The sequence below is a fragment of the Cryptomeria japonica genome, chromosome 5, assembly GCF_030272615.1.
Source record: "Cryptomeria japonica chromosome 5, Sugi_1.0, whole genome shotgun sequence".
Lineage (NCBI taxonomy): Eukaryota > Viridiplantae > Streptophyta > Pinopsida > Cupressales > Cupressaceae > Cryptomeria > Cryptomeria japonica.
Genome location: NC_081409.1, coordinates 287,391,539 through 287,411,751, shown reverse-complemented (window position 1 = coordinate 287,411,751; position 20,213 = coordinate 287,391,539). Strand labels below are relative to the sequence as shown.

Here is a 20,213-nt window from a genome sequence, read left to right as displayed (position 1 = left end):
TACCCATGTTAGTCAACTCAAATGGTTTTTTATTTTTGTTTTTATTTTTTATGGAGGATTTTATATCATCCACAAGATTATTTTTCTATCTGATATGGGAGCATGAGCCGTAGGGTGAAACCTCTTCAGCTGAAAGTGAAGGACTGAGGGGTATCCATTCTACCAAAGTTGCTTGGGGCATGATTGTGGTCTCATCCCTTATGGTGTTGGGGGCCTTGCATTCAGCATGATTTGATCGGCTCGTTCAAAACTATTCAATTTCACTAGTAGATGAAAGATCTATTGACAATTCAAATTAATTCCTTTGCCATGGAAAGAAAATGGCATATTTGGACATTTATGTGAAATATCACTTAAATACTTTTGTCTTAGGAAAATAAACATAAAGTGGGACAGTGCAATGAAATTATAATTGATTGAGTGATGTTGTAATTAATTAGGAGAGGAATACTCCTTATATAGAAAATTACAAGACAATTTTTCCATAATGGAAATCATTGAGAATAGAAACATGAAAGAAAACATACTAAAAAGAAACTAACTACAAAAGGGAAAGATCCTAACTGAATTATCATTACAGAAACCCTACAAAATTACTTTAATACCCTCCCTTAATGGTCATTCTACTAACTACCCTACATAAAACTTGACATAATCTGTAGGTCATTTGGCCACGAATGTATAGAAGGCTGTCCCCTTCTCCTTGGAACGCTCTGCGACATGAGCTTGCTGCTGAGACCCTCCCTAGTTCTGCAGAACTTCTGGATATGACCAAGTTTACCATAGTTCTTCTATTGCAATTCTTCGAACATGATGTTAGGTAACAAAGCCATCCCCCCCTTTATCCAGAGACACCAAGATTAGCTTCTCAAAACTCATGCAAAAAACCCATCATGGTTTTTTGTGGAAAAAATCAGAAAACCCTTGAACAAAGAAAGAACCCATGATTTTTATGTGAAAAAATCGTGCAAAAAACGAACAGAGAAACCACGATTTTTGAATAGAAAATCGTGCAAAACCCTCCATGGTTTTTTGTGGAGAAAAATTAGAAAACCCACCAACAGAGAAAGAACCCACAATTTTTGGGTGACAAATCGTGCAAAAAACGAACAAAGAAACCATGATTTTTTGAGGATAAAAATAAAAAAACCCATCCACGATTTTTGTGGAGAGAATCGTATAAATCTCTCAGTCTGTTCAAAATTTTTTTACTCGCAGCCATCACGAGCAGTAAACAGAAATAAAACTCTCTGATTTTTGTAGAAAAAATCAAGCACGACCCTTTCGTGATTTTTTATGGAAAAAAATCAGAAAACTCATGCACATTTTTTGAGGAGAAAATCACACAAAACCCCCCGATCTGTTAAATTATTTTTACTCAAGGCCGTCATGAGTAGTAAACACAAATAAAAATCCCTGTTTTTTGTGGAAAAAATCAAGTAAAACCCTTGCATGATTTTTTGTGGAAAAAAATAAGAAAACTCAAAAATTTTTTTAGTAAAAAAAATTGGCCAAAAAAGAACCTAAGCTCTAATACCATGAAATAATAATTGATTAAGTGATGTTGTAACTAATTAAGGAGAGGAATACTCCTATAGAAAATTACCGGACGATCTATAGAAACATGAAAGGAAACATACTAAAAAGAAACTAACTACGAAAGGAAAGATCCTAACTGAATGACCATTATAGAAACACTACAAAATTACTTTAATATGCAAGTAAACATGAAAGGAAACATACTAAAAAGAAACTAACTACGAAAGGAAAGATCCTAACTGAATGACCATTACAGAAACACTACAAAATTACTTTAATATGCAAGTATACAAAACAAAATCAAAATAGGGACATAATTATTTTTTGTAATCTAAAGAAACAACCCAAGCAAGAAGTAGGTTTCATTATTTTTTTTTTTTTAAGGGGCAAACGCTTTTAACCCGGAGCTATGAACCGGTGGGATTTGAACCTTGATGGCAAGAACAACAACACAACAACTTAAGAACAACAACACAACAACTTAACCATCACAACATGCCACTATTGGCAAGTAGGTTTCATTATTAAGACTTGAGCATTTGGTTATATTTTTTACACTTCTGCAGGATTTCCCATGGTGGCTATTACAACTTTTTACAGGGATCAGAACATTAGACAAGCATCCTTATGCAATTCTGTTGGTTTCTAGCAATAACATTGAGCTTTGTTGTAAAGCATATATTTTTAAATAAAGTCCACTTTGTTGTGTATGCCAAACAATTTTTCCTACACAAAAAATGTTGTGGAGGACACTTTTCTCAATCTTCGTTAAGTACATCTTAAATCTGTAGCTTATGTTTAGGAAAAGAGCAAACAACATAAGAAGTAATCAATGCAGGCTCTAAGATTTAAAACAATCATGATTTTTTGGAGCATTTGGTCCCCATTAGTTAAAAAGCTAAATTATTTATTGGTTTGGGTACAAGTTTGGGGTTCAGGTTTTCTGGGGTTTGGTATGGCTAGGTTCCGCTGTGCAATATATTAAAAACAACATAATTTGAAAAAAATAAAAAATGCAGAATTGGAAATGCAATTGATAGTGATAAAAATTAATTAATAGTTTAGTGTTAAATTTTAAATCAATACCATCTCTATATTGCTCTTCATTAAGAGCATCAATGTCATCATTCGGTTTGTTTGAACTTTGAACCACAAGCAATCTTAGTACCACTCCCACTAACTACATCTTGTCTACAGACCTCATCATTCTCTAAGGAGAGTATGAAAAGCCATGTAATTGAGGCATGCAATTCAGAACATTTAAGTCTACATCTCAATTCCTCATATCACCCATCTTTGTATATAACTTGCTTATGTGACACGTCAAGTTGAAATGCACATACATTGACTCCTTTGTTGTTTTTGAAGCCAGTTAGTTGTGCTTAACTGAGTGGATATAGGAGTATGTATTCTAGTTTATGCAATTGAAGAAGAACTCACATACCATATCCCTTTCTTGAGCATAAGTTTGTAGATGAACCTTCGCCTGATTCTATACTTTTCCCAATAAGATGGTAAAAAAAAAAAATTAATTACATAATTAAATATTCAATTGTTGAAAAGTAAATTTTGTAAGGCAATACATATATAATTATTTAAAAAAGTGTTAAAAGTGATTATTTTAAGTGTCACTAGGATCATGGTACAAAATGATTAATGAAAAGAACTCTTAAATTATAATTTTATAACTCGAGGAAAATTAATCTAAAAAGAAGTAAAACATTATTTTATTTCCTCAAAATAAAGCTATAAATACTACATGCTTTTTGAAACAATTTCTTTTTGCAAGAATGAACCTGCATTCTTCTCTCTTCTCAAAGACAAAATCACTTAAGAATTTTAAAGTGTTGATGGCAAAAGTTGTCCTAGTTTTTAATGTATAGCATCATTTAGGGATTGACAATGTGCTTCAATGGATTCTTACTTTTTTCTGTGCTTTCAGTTTTGGGTGTGAAGTTTGCATTGTTTTTCCAATTCTATATTGAGGTGATACATTATTTTTGTTGCATTTAATCAGTTTTTGGTGAATTTAGCACCATTGCAGGCCATACTCCTTTTGTGAAGTTTTGGCAGTTTGCAAGTAATGAGTTTTAAATGCTGCAGTCCATACAAGGGTTTTATTATAATTATTGATTTTTCTGTTCTCTGTTTCCTTACCATACTCATCAGTCTGGTTGCACTTTGGATAAGATTTCTGCTGCAAAATCTAGCTGGCTTCCTTATTATCTGGTCATTGCTCATACTTTGGAGAAATATTATATATTCAGTTTAGAAAAGAAATCTAGAATATTTCAGCCTTGTGAATTTCTGAATATTGTCAAATTTCTGAGTTGTTTATTTGTTGCAAATATGTTTATTATCTGCACTTTATTTATAATTCAAAAACCATTGGAAAAACAAATCAAAACAAAAAAAAAGTCAAAGGCAAAACAGGGCAGCATACTACAGTGGTATCAGAGCAGCTTGTTGCCATCCTCAAGGGTACAATATGTCAGGTTGGGAACAATTACCTTTTGCAGTACATTGTCGCAGGAATATGTCTGCTCCAAATATGGTTGCAAAAGAATAGAGGGTAACAGAGGAACAAATGGTAATAGAAGGACAAAAGGTAGGCACTATGGCTGATAGGAATGCAAGAGTTCCAGGAGAAGATTGATTGTTGAACTTATTGGATGCCTTGGTTAGAGGGCAACGAGCTGCAGATCAGAGAGCTCAACAACAAAATTAGTGGTTAGACTTTTAACAAAATTAATGTCTCAGCAAATGGGAGTGGATATTTTTGCTAGCAATGCTATTAATGCAAATAATGTCAATCAAGCTAATAATGGGGGCAATAATGGAAGCAACAATGGAAGCAATAATGGAGAACTCAATTCATGGTGGAAATCCAAATTAGCTAACAAGAACCATCAACTCGAGGCCTTTTATGCCTACCTTTCCATCTAGGGCACCAACATAGGTTGACAATGAGCCTCAAATAATAGACATGCGGTATGAGTTTAGACATAATTGGGAGAGTGGGTGTCCCAAGTTCCGGGCTGCTATATCATTGCGGGGCTATATTGATGTGAGGATGAAGCATAGACCCCACATTGGTGGTAGAGTGCAAAATTATTGTTTGTAGAAGGTGGAAAAGTTGACTCTTTCTTATTATGATGGCTTATGAAAGACTTCAGCTCGAGCTTGGGTTCAAAAGGTAGATACCTATTTTCAACTCAAATAGGTAATCAACGATACATCTTGATGGCATTGCACATGAGTGGTGGCATCATAGGATGATTACCATGAGACATAATTGGATCACCTCCTATGCTGAGTTTATAGAGAGGTTGATTGAAAGGTTTGATAAGAAAGTTTCGGAGTTACATTTTAACGAATTAGCACAATTGAAGCAATGGGGCTCAGTGGATCCCTATGTAGCTGATTTCTAGTGACTTATAGTGGTAGTTACATGTATCTCTGAGAGGGGACTCATGGTGCTTTTCATGGATAGCTTGATAAATCAATTGAGAGGTTAGATTAAGGTCCTCAATCCACCTACTTTGTATGAGGCCATGAAAAGGATAGAGATATGGAGGGTTCTACTTCTAGAAGCAAATTTCAATCGTCGGTTCAGGTCTATCGTCGGTCCGGGTGTGGCTTATTTCCAACACCAACACCCCCCCTTAAGCCACACCTCTCATGTGCTTGGGGCTCCTAGCTTGGACCTGGCTTTGATACCATGTTGAGACATGAACTAGCTAGGAGTCGAACCTAGGACCTTCCATACGCTGCTGGAGTGCTCTACCATTGAGCTACTGGCCCCTCTTGGACCAGTCCATCGTCGGTCTGGGTGTGGCTTATTTCCAACACCAACACACATCAGACACGTAATGACACTAATAGGCAAAAGCCAAGCAATTAGAGTACTTTTCTGCTGAAGAATCTACATCAGAAAAAATAGAACAACAATTAGATTCAGAGAGCAATGATGGGGAATGTTCATTGGGTGAAGAGCAAAAGAGTGATGGTATCGTTGCCCAACTTTCTAGTGTTCGGAAAGCAGTCACATTTAATGTAAGATGAGAATTACAGGGGCAACGAATCATAACTCTTATCAATATAGGGGTTACTCATAACTTCATTGAGGAGGGGTTTGTGGCTAGGAGAGGATTTCTGATATAGGAGCATGATAGTTATAAGGTCATGGTAGTTGATTAGTACACAATCTCATGTACTAGTAAGATTTCAAATCTAAGTATCTGGCTGGGTCATTATGAGATGAAAGGTGAATTCTATGTAGTTAACATTGAAGACAATGATTTGGGCTTGGGGATGCATTGGATGTTATCTCTTGTAGATTTCTCTTTCAATCTACAGAAAATGGAGATGAGGTTTGAGTCTAATGGAAAAAAAGATAGTGCTTAGGGGTCTATCACATGGAGGACCTGTTGTGACGTTTTCACACATCGCCCCATTGCAAATGGGGACCCATGTTTTTTTTGCTCGTTTTGTTCGTTTTCGCTTTGCTTTTTTAGGGTTTTGTTAGTTTGTTAGTTGTCTGGATTTAGGGTCAAGCCTTAGGGTTTTAATTACCGTCTTTTCGGACCAAAATCCAGTCAGTTTTGGGAGCTTTTTGAATTTCCTTTTCTAGAATGCAAATTTTGAATGCAATGAATTTGCCAGAATGGTCTAATTTTCAATTGGAATGTTGATGCAGAGCTTAAATTTGTCTAAGTGTTGAAGATGAAATGTGAATTTTTGTCCAATTGAATATTTTTGACCAAATTTTGACTTTTTTGATATTTGATCCTGGGCATTGGAAATGATTTGTTTTTGCCTTGTGAAGTGATTAAATGTGTAAAATCATGTTATTTTGGCCTGTAGGAGCAAAATCGCTCCTGTCCCTCAGTGAAGGACGGGAGCTCGTTTTCAAATATTTTACTATTCCTGCAGGGTCAAGATGAATTACGAATTGGAAGTGATGGAGAAAGGCGAGATCTTTCCATTGAATATAAATTGAAGATTTTCATGAGCACAGAAATGCCTCCAGGGGAAAAATCGCTCCTGTCCCTCAGTAAAGGACCGGAGCTACAAATCCAATTTTGCTTTGTCCTTGCAAGATTTTAATGTCTGGACGATGTGAAAAGGTCCAAAGAGGTGCATTTTATCAAATGAATATAACTTGAAGTGTTGTCGGGGAGATCAATAGGGTAGCAAGTCCGGCTTGAGTGAAGTCCTGACCCTGAAATTTGGCTAAGTCTGGAATGTCCTGATCCTGAAATTTGACTAAGTCTGGAAATTGAAAAAACCTCCAAAAACTAGATTTTGCAATATAACTCCTGGAGGTCTGAAACCACTCTCAAACATCCTGAAAGTATATATGGAATATAACTTAAAGTATAAGATCACTTATACTTAAATGTTATATTCCATTAAAATTGTCCTGATCGAGAGTGCGAAAAGTCAAATTTCGCTCGTGTCCTTCTCCAAGGGTCCAGAGCGAAATGCGCTCCTGTCCCTCTCCAAGGGACCAAGGCGAATCGCTCGTGTCCCTCACCAAGGGTCCAGAGCGAAAATGCTTAGTTGAGCCATTCCTGACCTTGTTTGGACGAATCGAGACATCAAAGGCATGGTGAAGGACGAAATGAGCATGATAGAACATCCAGACTTGATCAAAAACAATGAAATGATGAAGTTTTGCCTAGAGGGTCAAATTCGCTCCTGTCCCTCACTGAAGGACCAGAGCGAAGTTCTTCATAAGGTACGTCCTGAACAAAGACCAAGCAAATTTTATGTTCGAAGGCAAGAAAGGAGGTCAATCGAACCCGTTGAAGACAAATTGAAGATTATCAAACGTCAACAAAGGACCAAAATGCTTAAGTTCGCTCCTGTCCCTCAGGAAGGGACCAGAGCGATTTTTGTTGTAGATGATTTTCTCACCAAATTTCAACCGATCTCAAGGCATGATTGAATGAAAGGAGGCATTGCGAATCCGTTGAATATAATTTTCGAAGGTGATGAAGTGAAATGAGGCCCATAAGAGCAAAATCGCTCCTGTCCCTCTCCAAGGGACCAGGGCGATGAGGTACGTCCACTTCATTTTCATATTTTTGGCGCCAAATAAACATTTCAAATTTTCCTTAAATGCCAAAATCGATAAATTTTGAAAATCCTATTAAATTAGCATTTAATATAGCATTGATCATTTATTAATTATTTTGCCTTTATTAAAAATCGAAATTTTACAAATTAAAAAACGTTGGAAAATAATTAATTAAGTTTTTTAATAAAAATTGAGTGGAGCGCTTGATATTTATTTGTTTATTTTACCAAAAGTCGGCCTTTTACTTTATTTTAAATTCGCTTTTAATTACAAAGTCGGCCTAGTAGTAATTAAGGTGTGAGCGCTATAAAGGGAGGGTGAAAGATTTCATTTTTTACATCACCTTTTTATCATTCAAATGCGATCAAAGGGAGAAGTGCGAAGTTGTATTCAAAGGGGCGAATTTTATTTCAAAGCAAGGTGGTGCGAACTTGAAGTTTCCATTTGAGCGAAGTTGCCTAGGACGTCAAAGACATATCAAAGATGGCGAAATTGCTAACTTGAAGAGGAGATCACGTCCGAGACTTGAAGGGTGGCGAAGTTGATAAGAGGAATGTTCTTTTGAAGATCACATCAAGACCATCTTATTTCAAATTTTGCCTAGGCGATTTTATTCATTTTGCATTTTAGAGTTAAGCTCTCAAAGAGGTATGGCGATATTGATCTCTTGTTTTAATCTCGAATTTTGATCGTCATTGCCTTAATTTTGAATTTTGAAATTTTGTTTTTCCTTAGCTCAATCGTTTTTTAGGAAATGATTAATGAAGGACTTATCATTAAGTTTCCTAAAAAATTGCTCTCTAATTTATGTTATGTATTGCAAAATCATGTTACTAATTTTGAAATGTTGTGTAGGCATCAAATGGAGATCTCATCAAGGAAAATCAAGCCGGATCAAGGACGGTCTTCGCCAGGACAAGGGCGACCTCTTTCAATCTAGCGTTCCAAGGCGAGGTACATCATCATCCTGCACATCAAGGATACAAGGAGTTAGAACAAGGGCTCGTTGAAGAAGCAAATAATTCCAGATGAATTAATTAAAGCAAGCTTCTCAACAACATCAAGTTGAATATTTACCAAAGCTACAAGTGTCAGATGAGGTGGCATCCCAGTCATCACTCCTCCAGTCAGTGTGGTCCACCTCAGCATGTCCAGATTCAATGTACTTAACTCATGGAAGGTGGCACAAACTCCGATGTACCTACCCCGGCTATCCATTGGTCGATTTTTCTAGAAGGGACATGTGTCCAAGCAATACAATTTTGTCATTGGTCAAGCATTAAATGTTATGTAATGGTTGTAACAAACCCTAATTAGGGTTTTCATTGTAAAATCTTGGCCATTGATCTTGAATTGATCTAAGCCATCAGATTGTATTGTGGGCACTATATAAGCCCAAACATTTCATTTGTAAAAGAGAATTAGAGTTAGAGAGATTAGAGGATTAGAGATAGTATAGAAATAGTTGAAAGTAGTTAGAGAGTAGAATAGGAGGACAAGGCAAGAAATTGTTGCCATTGATTGTAAACAAACTCCATTTTCATTGAAGTAATGGTGAAATATGTCGTTTTCTTGCAATTTGCATGGTTTCTTGTTGAGTCTTCAATCTTAGATGGTAGATAATTAGATGAATGGAGGAAATGTGCTTGATTGATGGTGAAATTCGTATATCCATACTACTAGCAGTTTGTTGATTGCAGACTTGCCTTGCGTAGTCAACTGGAATCGTTCAGCCTAAGCTCAATTTCAATTTGTCGCCTCTTCATTGATATGCATCAACTTGGATGGTATCTATGCCTGCGGTGATGATTTGAACATCATAAAGCTTCCCATAGAAGATCGCACTAGTCTTGTGTAGATGTTCCATTGATGTCAAAACAAGACCTAGTTAGAGTTTCATCAAAAATCAATCATTGCTCCTACATTCTTAGTATTAGGATTAGATCCTCTCTTCGCCCTTATCCTTTTTCCATTTTTTTAATCTAAGTTAGTAAGAGCCTGTGTCCAGCAAAGCAGATCGGAAGTTCAATGTAAGTCCCCTTGTGATTCCAGCAAATCACATCATACCACTGGAGCTTGTCCACACGTGGAGACCCCACTAAAAGAACCTTGGAGTCTACCTAACTGATCCTTTACGCGAATCTTCAGCAGTTAGAGACTATTTTCTCAAGAGAGGATAAGATGCCTTTAGGTATTTTATTCTGTGTATGATTGTGTACAAAATACACGTCAACAGGACCAAGAGTTGATTCCTTCAAAAAGATGGAACAATTGATTAGGCATGATCAGGTAGAGTGGGCAGTAGAGTGTCTTATCATGCCTACAGTAGCAGGTCAAGAAAATAATAACTACCATCATGATATTCAAAAAATTGCTATCAAAGCAAATTGAGGTGTTTGGGAGTATCCCTCATGGAGTTTCACTTGAGAGAAGGATAGAACATGTTATAGAGTTGGAGAAGGGTGCCAAACCAGTGATTACCATGCCATACAGACATCCTAAGAGGCACAAGGACACAATAGAGAAAGCAATTAAGGAGTTACTTGAGATGGGACACACTAGTTCCAATAAATGTCCATTCACATCAGTAGTGGTTTTAGTGAAGAAAAAAGATGGCACAATGCGAATGTGTATTGATTACAAGGCATTGAACAAGAAGACAATAAAAACAAGTATCCTATTTTCTGGATAGATGAGCTGATTGATGAGTTGCATGGGGCTTGCTATTTTTCAAAAATAGATTTGAGATTAGGTGACCATTAGATCTTGATGAGGAGAGAGGAGATAGATTTGATTTCACATCATATTGTTGTATTGGGTGGTTTTTCGCTAGTAGCCTTGATTAATTTTATTATGGAAGATCCTGGATAGTTGTACCATTGGATCTTGATTTCTATTGTAATTAATCTGGTTAGTTAGTTTGTTGGATCTCATTTTGATTTTCAGTATATCTTCTGCCTTGATTGACATGTATTGGAATTGGGTGGTTTAGTTTGCCATTTTAGCATTGACATAGTTCGACTTGTATTCAACTAGTTTGGGTTGATTGGGTTTTGCACTCACTATAAGCCGTTTTGGCTTGATTGATTCTATGTTTGCCTTTATTGTTGGTCGGCTAGTTGTCAATAAATTTCAGTTGATTCCATTGTCTTTGTTCTAAACGTTGTATGTTTCCACTTTGCCCACATCAGAAACTTGGGGATTAAAAAGAGTTAGAATTTGAGTGATTGCAAATTTTTTTATAAGAATTTGAACTAACACCTTACATTTTTGAAATTGTGACAAATTCAGTACATTTGTGATTATTAAAGATTACATATGGTTGTGAAAGAAAGTAAGAAAAGAATGAATAGAAAAAACTCGTAATAGAACTTTGATTGCAATGGGTTGTAAGGAAACAAAGCGTTGGCCTTGGAGCTACCACCTTGTATTAGCATTCTTTTTGTACTTATCTTGAAGAGCACTAAGATTATAATTCTGTAAAGTTATAAAGTAGTCAAACTCACCCATGACTATTACCTCAACATTTGAATTTGGGTAGATTCTACTGATCACTAATTCAAACTTCAACCTCTCTATATGGTAAGGATTCCAAGTGTGACTTTGACAGAGCTTCTCTACCTTGGACACATCATTAGTGAGAGGGGGTGAGAGTTGATCTTCAGAAGATTAAGACTATTGTTGAACATCCTACTCCTATGAATCTTACTCACCTCAAGGGATTCTTTGGTTCGTGAAGGTTCTACAATAGGTTTGTTAGGGGTTCCTCATAGACAACAACTCAACCTACAAATTTGACCAAGAAGGGATCTTTTGAGTGGTCTAATTCAGCACAAAAGTGTTTTGACGACTTGAAACAATTGATGTCTGCCAGTCCCATGTTGGTGACACCAAATTTCTCCAAACGTTTTGAGTCAGAGTGTGATGCCTTAGGAGAGGGGATTGGAGCAGTTTTAATGCTGGAGAAACACCCCATAGCATTTGAGAGTAGGAAATTGAGAGGTATGGAGAGGAGCTAGTTAGTTTATGATAGGGTGATGATGGCCATTATGCATGCCTTGGCCTAATTCAAATGATACCCATTTGGGGGTAAGTTTATTATCAAAACAGATAAAATACTTTATGAATCAGAAGGATCTTAATGACAGGTGACAAAAGTGGTGAGCAGACCACAAGCATATGATTGTGACATTGTATATGTTAAGGGCAAAAGAATGTAGTTGCTGATGCACTTTCGAGAAGGCGTCATTTATGTTCCCTTGTGGAGATTAAGGCTGATTGGAGGGAGTTTATTTTAGTAGAGTATGCTAAGGATTCTTGGGCAGTAGGAATCATAGAAGGCATACTTCATGATGATAGGGACATAGTGGTTAATGATTTAATCAACTATAAGGAAATAATTTATTCAGTGCCCTCTTCATAGCTAAAGGTGAAGATTTTGAGGACTTTTCATGATGCACCTATGGCTGGTCACTTGGATTTTTTCAAGACCTATAGGCAGACCAAAGAGAGATTTACTTGGAAAGGACTTAAAAACGAAGTCCTTAAGTATGTTAGAGAGTGTCCCACTTGCCAACAGAATAAGAATGAGCACACTTATCAAGCTGGTCTACTTCAGCTCTTTTTCATTCGTAATAAAAAATGGGAATTTATCTCCATGGACTTCATCACCGAGCTACCTAAGGTTCAAGGCAAGGATTGCATATATGTTGTGGTTGACAGATTTATCAAATTTGCACATTTCTTTGCTATTTCAGCGACACATGCTGCAACACAGGTAGCTGATTTGTTCTTCAGGCAAATTTTGAGATTGCATGGGATGCCCAAAAGCATTGTAAGTGATAGGGACAACAAGTTTCTAAGTATCTTTTGTAGGAGCTTTTTAGATTGAGTGGGACTAAGCTCAGTCCTAGTACTCGCTACCACCCATAGGTAGATGGACGGATTGAAATAGTTAACAATTAGGTGGAAGGTTATCTCAAGAATTGTGTCTCTGGACAACAGAGAGGTTGGATCAAATGGCTGCACCTTGGTGATTATTCCTATAATATTACCTATCGTATGTTCGTCAAGAGGATGCCATTCATGGCGTTGTATGGATATTGTTGATGTGTGTTTTGTGACACCTTGAACACAAAATAAAGTATTGAATACTCTATCCTGTCGAACAAAATCTTCTCAAATGCTGAACTAAGTGATCACTTGAGATGACTCCAAGTTTTGTATTGTTAGGTCTTGATTTGTGGATTGTCTCAATGGTTGATGTTATTGTTGGTAATCCTAGGGGACTTATGTAGTTGTTCTTAGGAGATAATCTTTGAAGGCAAGGAAATGCCCTATGAGTCTAATTTTGAATGATTTTCAATGACGTTCTTTGATTACTACTACTAATGAGTGTATGATGAAAAAGTGTAAAAGGATTAAAGGTTTCAGGGATACTAAACTAAACTTAGGAATGCAAGATATAGTGAATGACTTAGTGAGATTCTACTAGGCTTTGCTTTGCCATGCAAAGAACAACTCCACAAAGCTAGTGCGATCTTCTAAGGTAAGCAAATGATGTTCAAATTACCACCAACGGCATAGACACCATGAATGTAATGCATATCAATCTATGAGTACCAATCGAAGTTAAGGTTATGTAAAGAGTTTAGTCAACTAGACAAAGTATTTAGCAATCAACAAAATACTAGTATGAACATGTGAATTTCACCATTAATCATCCACAATTATCTTTAATTCATCTAAAATACTTAAGCAAAATCTTTTCTTTTTTTCTTTGACTTGAGAAGATAGACAACCATGCAAATACTCCAAGATAGCATATAAAATCACCAAGGTTCAATGTCCAAAATCTCTCACGAGTTACAAATGAAATGACTTGAGCTTATATAGAGCTCTTAAATTTTAATACAGATGAATGGCCATGATTAATCTAAAATCAAGGGCCAAGATTTTGTGACCTAAACCCTAATTAGGGTTTGTTACAACAAAATACCTAATTATTGAATTTCATTAAATAACGACTAGTGAGAAAGGAACAACTTTCTTGGTACAAACTACGATGATGAATCCTCCAACGAGAAAATTCGATGCCACATAGGATCATAACAAACTATCATCTAGAAGTTTGTTGCCTCTATCTCTTTCTCTTGAAGCAAATTCAATGAATTTGGACATGATGCTATTGAGCTCATCCATTGGGACACTTGGCATTATCTTCGATTGGTTCTCCACGTAGGCTAACTCGGCTAAGGATGAAGTGAAAATTTTCTACCACTCAGGTCTCAAGTCTTGAGTGTTGCTCACAAGTGTCATAAATGATTGAATATCTTCCAATTGCTTTTATGAAAGTGACCCACCTGTCCTAAAGAAGACACATCTTACTCTTTCTGTCAATCTGTCAATAACTACATCTACCTCTTCATCTCTTTTCCAAGTATTGCTTCAGCTGCAGTTACGATTCTATCATTTATTACCTTGATCATCTCCTTTACTCGAGTGCAATCGCTGTTGATATCTTCAAACATGTTCTTCCTCATCCTAAGTGTGCAATTCCATCTATAATAGTCATATCTCTGTCCATCCTTCACCACTCCATCATTTACCAAGGTTTGTTTGGGAATATTTATCAATACTTGCTGCCTTGGAATGGTTAACTCCTTAGTATGGTTAAATACATCATAGGAAGCAATGAGCACTTGAATCTTGTCAAGAATAGCAACTCTTTCAAATATGTGTGCTAACTCTCCCGCGAACTCATTTGCCATGGTGAAGGCATTATCAATCCAACTTTGCACTACGTGAGAGGTAGTCCTCATTTCTTCCGAGTCCTCAATTGAATCGGGTGGAAGCAATGATGCAGGAATACACGAAGGGTCAGCTTGTCTTATCGGATTCCTGAGCTGCTGGACATAGTTCCTTAAGACATTTCAATTTTTTTTCTAGCCTCTTCTTGTCTTCTCACACAATCTTCAATCTATCTTGGACTGTCTTCACTGGATCATTCAGCTCTTGCATGTCTTGTTCAGCAATAGTAGGACCTAGGTCAATAGTTGTTAATTCATAGTCATTATTAGTGATCTCATCTTTTGGCTTGTCCATTCTTGGAGTAGCTATTTGTATAATCCGTGACGTTGTATTATCTCTTGTGATCTTGGAGAGCTTAGTAGCTTTCTTCTTCTTAGCCGTCTTACCAAATCTCTCTAAGAAGCTCTCTAAGTATTGTGTCTTCTTTTGTTGGTATCTCTTCCCTAGTCTCTCTTCTTTCTTTAAGCCATGGCGGGATAGTGGATTGTTCTTCCTCTACTTCCAATTCCTTGGATTGCTGATCTTCTCGGGGTGGAGAGATTCTTTCTTCAATGTCATCTTCATCAATGATCTCAATGTATTCATCCCTTAGGGTTGTGTTGTCTACAACTTGCTCTTGCACTGCTGGAGGGTCTTGTGTTTGAGGTCGTGTTTCCTTATCCGCTCTTTCACCTTGATTATCTTGTATAGTAGATTCCAAGGACTCATTCATGCCTTGATCTTCGCCTTTCATGAGTGTTTGACCTGCATTGATGGATACTTGGTTAATCATAACCTCTTGTATGAATGAGGTGCTAGTGGAAGGATGACTTGAACTCGTCCTCTGCCTCTTTTGCCTCGATCCTTCTTTGTGACTCTCTTTCCTCTTGAAACCCTTAGGTTGAGATGTGTTGGTTGCATGATCACTCATACTTATGTTGTCTGTCTCTTCATTAGATGACTTTAGATCTCCCATAATATCATACGTTAATTGTGCATTCTGATTTTTCAATTTGTTGGTTTGAGCATCTACCCACCCTTGTGTGTTTGCCATGACAGGTCTCATTAGCTCTTATAATTTTGTGGTTTCCATGTCATTCCAATCAACTTGTATATCCTCGTCTCTTTCTTGCTCATAGGCAGGCTGGAGGTGCCTTCCATCATCCTGATCTTGATCAGAGATAGGGAACAACCTATAAGTCCTTAAGATCTCAATAGGCAGCCTAGAGAACATCTTCCTTGTGACCTCAAAGTCATCCTTGGCATTCATCCAATAGTCCTCAAGGTGTGGCTTGTGCTTGTGCTTGCTTTCATTGATCTTCCTTATGTTATCATGTGGATCAAAGTTGGTTCATGGAGGATAGATAACAAGGGGTTAGAACCTCATCTGTTTTTCTGACTTCTCAACAACTTGTATTGACAGGCATACCTCAAGTGATTGCCCAATATGAGATGGGAAAGGAAACTCCAGCTTTATGTCTATTCTTTTGAATCTTATCCAAAGTGACCAATTGCCTCAAGAGTTCCAACAATACTGCAGGATACCTTGGGAGCTTATATGATGGTGTTGAGCATCCTTGAACTCTTATGTATGTGAACTTGGGATATTTTATGAATTAGGGTCCATACTTTACTAATTCCTTTGCTGGCTGAGATAGTTTTGATGGATGCCACCTTGCAATGTCCTGACTATGTGCATGGAGAAGGCATCATTCACTCTCCCGAAGTGTGCCGTGTTGTGGAAGTGCAACCATGTATAGCACTCACACACTTGTATATCTCCTTTTCTTCTTCCAACTGGGCCTCTAAATGTAAATGCTTTATATCCATAAGCCCTTGCAAGTGAGTAGACTATGTAGGAACTCATAGAATTGTTTGGTGCATTCTAGCCTCCTCAATTGCTGATCAATATTATTGCTTATGATCCTTGCCCAATTGACCATCTCTTCACTTGCTGTCACTGCTTCCACATAGTAAAACATCCAAGTCCTAAAATAAGATGCCTGAGGACTCCCCATGATTCGGTCGAGCAATGTGATCTATCCTTTGATATCCAATATTTGTTTATGATGCCCAAGCATCTCTTAGGGTTGTCATCATACATCATCTGTGCCCCTTCTTTATTCTTGTATATCATGTTGTTGTGATTAGGTATTTTGAACGCTTCACTCATGGTGGTCTCTAATAGGTATGATAGGATCTTGCCATCAGGTGCCACTATCTGTCTTGTATCAGCATTGTAGTGCTTGGCACATTCTAGTATCAGGTCGTTACATTGGATAGCTAGAGCAAAGCCAGCTGCATGCACAATTCCATTCGCAAGCATTTTCTTTGATACTCCAGAGGGTTTACTCTTATAGAGAGGTCCCTAGAATTTCTTCATGTCGAAATTTTGGGTGCCTATATAAGGTTTCCTCTTCTCATTTGGAGAGTGTGAGGTTTTTGATAAATTGTTGCAAGAGATCATTTTGGATAATAAATTGCTTATGTGCTTCTAGGCTTTGTAATCTCTATTATCTAAATGGTTGGCATGGTTTACAATTTCTTCAACACAATAGATTAGAATTTGCTTTAAGTTGTTAAATGGAATGCAGGATTTGATAAGTGTTGATTCAAGGTGAAGCTATTTGCTCATACTTTTGATGAGTGGATGATTTTCATTTATCGTGCAAAGTTAGCTTGAGCTTGTCTATGTGGATGTTTAACTTCTATCTACGTATATATTGTTCAAATTGATGATATTTACTTTAGATGTGAAAATTACAAACACAAATCCTTGAAGATTACACCGTGCTTTGTCTAGTTGATTTGGTGAACCAAAGTAAGGTTTCCTTTGCCTTAAGAAACACCGTCTCTCAAATTTTCTAGGAGTAGAATAGACCTTCTAAACCCTTATCCTTTTATCCTTTTTTTTTTCGAAAGTCTAAATCTGAAAATTCAAAACAAAAAAAAGAAGAGAGCAGCTATTGTTAAATTTGTCTAAGTCCTAGCTTGTGAATGATATTTTTGAGCATAAGTCCCCCTTGTATTTCACCATACATAACCAAGGAAGCTACCCAACACAAAGTCGCTTGTTCGCATGTATAAACCTTGGAGTCGCCGTGTGGTCTTTCTTGTGCAATCTTGGCATACGTAGTGATTTTGATCAAGAGAGGGTAGAGTGTCTTTGACATTTTATTCTAATGCTCGGTGAATGACAAAAACGTACACCAACAAAGGGGGACACCACTTTGGGACGTAAAGTGAATAAAAGAGAAAATAAAATATGACAAGGAGGTGGAAATAGCCTTTTGGGAGTCTTTATAAATAGTTTTTTGAGCTCATTTTGGGATATGCTGGATTTTATATTTTGTATTGCTTCTTGTTTTGGAGTAGATTTCTCTTCTTAGGGTTTGTGAGGATGAAATCCCTTATGGGTGACATTCTCCATGTTCTTGAAAGACACAATCTGGAGGATTTCTTGGTGTTTTCAATTAAGGAAACATTGTTGATCTAATTGTAGATTTTATCGTTCAGTTATGGCTAGAGTTTCATTGCAAATCTGATTTAGAGGGCCGATTGAAGGAATGATTGACGAGTTCTGCTGTTGTTCATGTTCTTTTTTGCTGACTGTACCCTCTCATATGCTGGCCATACGTCTTTTTGAGTGGCCATACGTCTTTATTTGCTGGGTGGTTAGGCTTTGAGGACTTAAGAGTGCTGTTTGGAGGCATTTTGGTCCATCCTTACCTTGCCTATCTTCTAGTTTAGTTTTGGTGGAGTCTTTGGAGAGTGGTGCCCACTTTTGGAACATCCTAGTTTGGAGATTTCTACTCAGACTAGTCTTCTTTAGAGCTGCATTTTATTGGTGTGTTTGGAAAGCATATGTAATGCTTTATTATAAACTGGGTTGCTGATACTTTGGAGAATATATTGTATATTCAGTTCAGAAAATAAATCTGAAATATTTCAGCCTTGTAAATTTTTGAATATTGTTGCATTTCTGAGTTGTTTATCTGCTGCAAATATCTTTATTATCTGCACTTTATTTGTCATTCAAAAACTATTGCAAAAACAAATCAATAAAAAAAAAAACTCGATGCAAAACAGGGCAGCATACTACAAAATCTCCTTAGGTTTGATGTGCAATTCTTGGGTATACTCCCATCTTTGGATATTCCGACTATCCTAATTTACTCAAGGGGAATGTTGGCAACTAATTTTGCAATCTTCACTTTCCCATCACAATCAGCTAGCTCCCTTCGAAACCATTGCTTGCTTTAGGGAAGACAACAATGACATTGATTAATAGCTTATTTTTAGAATTTTATCATCCATAAAATACGATGCACAATCTTGATATGGTCCATGAATATTTAATTGGCTTTAGTGATGTCTTTGCAAATTTTTTACCATTTGCTAATAAGGTGGTGTGCACCGTTTTTGATTAAGGATCAAACAGAATTTGAGGGGACCCGAAACCCCTTACAACAAGTTTTGAAGGAACCTAAAACCTCCAATTGTGTACGGCTCCGGAACCCAAAGAAGATCGCGGCCAAAAGTTACAACATACCCTACCAGCAGCCCAACCTTAGCCTGACATCAAAGAATAATCATTGAAGAATCAGCTGAAAAAAGGAGGTCGAAGCCATCCACCAGAAGACTCAATCAACACCAAAAGATGTCAATACAATAAAATCCAAGCATTTTATCAAGGCTCCCTTAATCTGCACCGAGTACCAAGGGTTTTTCTAGGCACCCATAACTCGAGCATTGTGTTTTAGCAAAGATCCCAAAACCATAACAACTAGAGTCTTGAAGAGAAGCATGAAGGAACAATCTGGAGCCAAAGGGTTTTGAAAGGCTCCCCAAAACTTCATATTAGATTTTGATTTGGCTCCCAAAACCATCAAGTTGAAACCAGCAAAGACAATCCATATGAAAGTCAGCTCCCCTCCAACACAACAACTCTCCACCTGAATAGGAAAATGACCCACCTCAATAGGGACTAAAGAGAAACAGACCACTAGCTAAACAAGTCAAACACTGGTCAACCCCACTTGATCCAGAGACAACAGATCAAAACAACACTAGTTTGCTGGAATATTGGGTTTTAGAAAGGCTCCCAGAACCTCAAGAAATAGGGCAGTAAAAGAACCCAAAAGACCCCATCCAACTTCACCCAACCCACCACTCTCCACCTCAATAGAAGAGCCATTCACCTCAATAGAACTAGCAGAGAAGGAGAAAAGAGGGAAGGAGAACCAAGCCCTAACCAAGTCCATTAGCAGGCTTTCAAACATAAACATGGAAAATAAGATGAGAGTTAGAGCAACAACAAAACCCCACATTAAAAAAATGGAAACAAAGAAGCACAAGGTCCACAAAACAAGCCAAAGACAAACCCACTGCACCACAACCCACTCCACTAAAGGAGATCCACCACAAACAACATACGTCGTGGAAAGAACAGAAATCATGAACGTAGGGAGAAGCTGGATCCAAAAGCTCCACCACACCAATGCACCAAAGAAATAGAGTCTCTGGGGAAGAGAACTTCCCAAAACCCATGAAGCCACTGTGGGGAACACTCCACATTAGAGCATCCTCCAGAAATCAAACCAAAGAGAAACGAAGCACAAGGTGAACCGCACATCCCGCCAGCCACCTTGCCAATCACCAAGACCGTTGAGTACAGGTTGCATCCACCAACACGCACCACAGGCAATCAAAGAAAGGCACAAAGTCGTGCTAAAGAGAGTCTGACAGATCTAGTGATCAGCCTCTCCATCTCCATCGCTATGCTCCGAGTCCTCTACGC

General features: G+C 37.4%; 1 protein-coding gene across 5 annotated transcripts in view; it reads left to right on the top strand.

Annotated features, from left to right (window-relative positions):
- Positions 1 to 20,213, top strand: part of LOC131045794 (uncharacterized) — a 266,420-nt gene that overhangs the window by 81,888 nt on the left and 164,319 nt on the right. The window lies entirely within an intron of this gene.